We start from the raw sequence: 5,802 nt of genomic DNA on the forward strand, positions 1-5,802 counted from the left end.
TAAACTGTGTACTAGATTATTGTTATGAAGTATTACATTTAGACTATAAAGTATTGTGTTTAAGTTTTAAAGTATTATATATTTCTACCTTAAATTGTATACTAGATTATATTAGTGCTATGAATAATTGCATTTAGCTTATAATGTATTCTGTTTAATGCTTAAAGTATTAAATATATTCACCTTAAATTGTATACTAGATTTGGGCTAGGAAGTATTACATTTAGGTTATAAAGTATTGTGTTTAAGGCTTAAAGTATTAAATATATCTACCATAAACTGTTTACTATATTAGTGTTACGAAGTATTATATTTAAACTATAAAGTATTGTGTTTAAAGCTTAAAGTATTAAAATATCTACCGTAAACTGTGTACTAGATTAGTGCTATGAGGTATTACATTTAGACTATAAAGTATTGTGTTTAAGGCTTAAAGTACTAAATATATACACCTTAAATTGTATACAAGATTTGTGCAATGAAGTATTACATTTAGGCTATAAAGTATTGTGTTTAAGGCTTAAAGTATTAAGTATATCTACCTTAAATTGTGTACTAGATTAGTGCTATGAGGTATTACATTTAGACTATAAAGTATTGTGTGATATGTATTTTTGCTATAAAGTACTACATTTAGGCCATAAAGTATTATATTTAACACCTAAAATATTAAATATAAATATACATGCAAACTATGTATTATATTTGTGCTATGAAGTATTAGATTTTTTACTATAGATTTATATCTACTTGTAGTCTATGTATTATATTTGTGCGTAATATATATTCTCTAACCCTCTTTAGTGTTATTTATGAAACTCAATTATTTTATGAATTGGTGCAATATTTTTCCTAATGACATTAACCCATGGTATCTGGCTCCTACGGAAGGAAACACTCCTTATTTTTGTTCTTTATATATGTTTGTTGTACTGCAATTAACCCTAAACATGGATTATCTTCAAAAGGCCTTTCTAGAAGGTTTGATGAACTTGGTACTAGCGCATGTATAGTCTTCTCCATCATCAGATTTATGAAGTCCAAGTTCCACATCCAATTCTGGTAAGTGGAGTCAACTAGAAGCCGAGAGATTGTGCATGCGCTACTTACTTTAACCCATTTCATAAAATATTCGACCCGTCTCACGGATCTTGATCCGTGAAACGGTCTCATACAAGTTTTTGCCTAGTTATATTTAGTGGCAGTTAGAAAACCGCCACTAAAAGCAAAAGTAAACTACCTTATATTTAGCGGCGGTTACAATATCGGTGCTAAATGCAATGCTGGTCAACAATTCATGTAGTTGTCTAAATTCTTCACGACACACTATTTAGGCAGGATTGGAGAACCGTCTCTAAACAATTTAGTGGTGGTTACCAACCACACAGCTAAATAACCTTTTTGGTGTAGTGTAAGTATAAAAAGTAGTTAAAAATAATAATTCAACATAAAAATACAAATTAAAAAAATAAACATAAACATCACAAAAACTAACATCTCTTACTGATAAATTAGATTTTCAACAAAAAATAATAATAAACTAATACTAAAAAGCTATTATTATTATTATTATTATTATTATTATTATTATTATTATTATTATTATTATTATTTTGAGTACTATTGGCTCTATTATAATATAGTATCTGTTCATACATAATTTCTTAACTTATTGAAACACAAAGAGTCAATACCTCACACTGGGGTTCGAACCTAAGACAACTTATTATTATTATTATTATTATTATTATTATTATTATTATTATTTATACTATTATTATTATTATTATTATTATTTTGTTGTTCAAGTTCCTAGCTCCAATTTCGATCCGCCTCCAAAATCTCTATTTAACAAATAATATATGTCAACCCATTGTTTGAGATGAGGCTTAAACGGTTAAACCCGAGACCTTCCACAAGGTACTTGACTGCCAAATAGTTTTTTTCAATTCTAACTTAATGAGATTAATAAGTTAAGACAAACAACTATTTATTAAATGAGTCACACTTGTGTGAGACGGGTCGAATCTAAGATCCGTGAGACGGGTCGGATCTTTTGTTATATGGGTTAATCACATGCCATCAACAATCTCACGCACGCTCCTCTCTGTTTCTCTCTTTGCTTCTACGAAATGCGATTTCTTCTTCCGGTTCCATCGACCTCCGTCTTCTCCAATCTCATCTTCCGGCTCCTTCCTCTTCCTATGATCGCATTATCTACCTCCACCTCCTCTGACTTCATCCTCCGGTTCCATCTCTTCCGAGCCCGTCCTCTTCCTATGTCCTTTGTCCTCATTGGTCTTCCACCTCCACCCTCCTTCGACCTCTTCCTCTAACTCCATCTCTTCTGAGTTTCTCTTCCTCCCATCTCCTTCGCCTCCTCATACTGTGTTCTCCTAACAATCATGAAATTGATGAAACAAATCCATTTCACCAACATTTTTCCCATCATCTTCCTCGTAATACTCATAATCAATTCCACAAACAAATCCATTCCACCAACAAATACAGTAATGAGGACCAAAACAATACTCATAATCATTCATTGGAGTTTTTTTACAATCTAAATAATATTAATTTTGTCAATTAATTTTAAATAACTCGTAAGAGTAAGCTCAGGAATGGGCTTGAAATTTAGAGTCGTAGTAGTCATTCCATATTTTGCTATAAAGTACTACATTTTTTTATATATAAAGTATTATATATGATTCTTAAACTATGGTATATAAGGTTTAAAGTATTGATTATATATGTTTTAGATTTGTGCTATGAAGTATTACATTTAAGCTATAAAGTATTACATTTAAGGTTTAAAGTATTAAATATGCCTACCTTAAATTGGGTATTAGATAAATGCTAGGAAGTATTATATTTATGCTATAAAGTATAGTATTTAATGTTTAAAGTATTGATTATATATGTTTTAAATTTGTGCTATGAAGTATTACATTTAGGCTATAAAGTATTAAATATATACAAACATTAAACTGTGTATTAGATTTGTACTATGAAGTATTACATTTAAACTATAAAGTATTGTGTTTAAGGCTTAAAGTATTAAATAGATTTACCTTAAACTATGTACTGTATTAGATTTGTGTTATAAAGTATTATATTTAGACTATAAAGTATTGTGTTTAAAACTTAAAGTATTAAATATATCCACCTTAAACTATGTATTAGATTTGTGGTATGAAGTATTATATTTAGGCTATAAAGTATTGTGTTTAAAGTTTAAAGTATTAAATATATCTACCTTAAACTAACTGTATATCAAGTCGCATAAAGAAGTTGTGGGCTAAACCCTAAATCCTAAACCCTAGACTATAAAGTATTTTGTTTAAGGCTTAACGTATTAAATATATCTACCTTAAACTGTATACTAGATTTGAGCTATGAAGTATTAAATTTAGGCTATAAAGTATTGTGTTTAAGGCTTAAAGTATTAAATATGTCTACCTTAAACTGTATACTAGATTTGGGCTATGAAGTATTACATTTAGGCTAAGTATTGTGTTTAGACTATAAATTATTGTGTTTAAGGCTTAAAGTATTAAATATATCCACCTTAAAATCTTAAACTATGTACTAGATTAATTAGTGCTATGAAGTATTGCATTTAGGCTATAAAGTATTGTGTTTAAGACTTAAAGTATTAAATATATTTATCTTAAACTGTGTACTAGATTAGTGCTATGAAGTATTACATTTAGACTATAAAGTATTGTACAATGTTTACGACTTAAAGTATTGAATATATCTACCTGCATGTGTACTAAATTAGTGCTATGAAGTATTACATTTAGACTATAAAGTATAGGTATTAAATATATTTACCTATAAACTGTTTATTAGATTTGTGCTATGAAGTATTAAATTTATGCTATAAAGGAGGGTATTTAAGGCTTAAAGTGTTAATTATACATTTAGAGCAATAGCTTGTTGAAAAATCACATTCTTGTTTGATTATTCTTCCTAATACACAAATAATTGTCCGATATGATCTTTATATGACAAGCTACGTCTCGTGCAAACCTGTCTACAACAAGCTTAAGAATCAGAGGGAAAAAAGGTTTTGCATTTTGGAATAAAAAATATTGCAATGGGTGCAGAAGATAAATCGAGTACAAACTGGTGAAATTCATTTGGTGGTAACTCGTAACCAGCAGGATGGTGAGGGTGAGGGAGAGTGCACAGTAGCAGTAGAGGCAACTTTTCAACATTTTTCATATGACCTTGCAACTAGTAGCAGAGATTATTGAGCCTGTTGAGCTGCGCATTAGAGATCTATAAATAACACAGTGATAGTGCTAGCTTCTTCATCATCAACACCACCACCTTCTTTACAGCTAAGGGGTGGTGGCTCTTCTTCCTCTTCCTCCTCCAAGTATAATTTAGATGGGGATGAGATAGGAGTGGAAGATGGTGTTGAGAAAATAAAAGATGATGAGATAAAAGTGGAAGATAGGAGTCGGAGCAGCTATGGTGATGGAGGCGGAGGAGGAGCTCAGATGACTAGGTTGTAAGAGGCGAAGAGCGTGAGAGTGGAGAAGAATTGTGTAGCAAAGAAACGGAGAGAGAAACAGATCAGATCTAGGAGATATTATCCGTTGATTGCATGCAGATTCACATTCTTCATTTCTCCCTTTGGATCTGCCTCTCTCTTTCATTTTTTTCTCACTAGATCCCTCTTTCATAAGCTTCTCTCAAGGAACATGCATCAAGAAGAAAGAGCAATGAGGCTGGCATTCACCAAGCTCTTCAATAGGCTTTTGCCAAGAAAGATATGTGTATTCTGATGGTTGGTCTTGATGCAGCTGATAAGATAACCATATTGTACAAGCTCAAGCTGGGAGAGATTGTGACTACCATCCCTACCATTGGTTTCAATGTGGAGACTATTGAATACAAGATCATCAGCTTCACAGTTTGGGATGTTGGTGGCCAGGACAAGATTCGTCCATTGTGGATGCACTATTTCCAGAAAGCGCAAGGTCTCATCTTTGTTGTTGATAGCAATGATAGAGATCATATTGTGGAGGCAAGATATAAATTGCACAGGATGTTGAATGAAGACGGTGAGCTCCGTAATGTTGGTATTTGCTAACAAACAAGATCTTCCAAATGCAATGAATGATGCTGGAATGCGCGCATGGTTGACCCATATTATTAAAAATCCGACCCGTCTCACGGATTGAGACCCGTGAGACGGTCTCACACAAGTTTTTACCTTATTAAATAATTATTTTAACTGATTAAAATGTACTCAAGAAACGTACGTCCATAAAACTCTAATCGGAAATACCGTAACTCACTTGTATCATGTGAGAGATCAATTCATCAACTTGACAACTCAGAGTACATTACAAATGAGATATTACTACATGTACGTTTAAAAAAAAAAAGTGGACATTATTGGTCTAATAATCCGAGGGAGACAAAAAACACTGTTACAAAAAAAAAACAAAAAAAAAAGAAGAAAAAGCCATTATTGAACAAGTCCAATGTACATATTGCAATTTGCAAACCACTTTTCTCTTGAAATTGCATAAAGTAATTGATGCAAAAATTCGCTCGCGCCATAATTTGGGGCAAATTATTGCGTGGGTAATACTCCAAAACAATGTCGATTTAATTTTACATTAATATAAAATTACACATTCGCCACTATTATAAAAGACTTTTCGCAATTATTTTACAACAGTGACGGAGGCAGAGTTATTGAAAGTCTTAGACTTTCCGCCACTATTAGTGGCGGAAAGTTGAGTCATCTGCCACTGTTTTTATCTCTAAGAAAAGTTG

The sequence above is a fragment of the Ipomoea triloba genome, chromosome 4, assembly GCF_003576645.1.
Source record: "Ipomoea triloba cultivar NCNSP0323 chromosome 4, ASM357664v1".
In the NCBI taxonomy this organism is placed as follows: domain Eukaryota; kingdom Viridiplantae; phylum Streptophyta; class Magnoliopsida; order Solanales; family Convolvulaceae; genus Ipomoea; species Ipomoea triloba.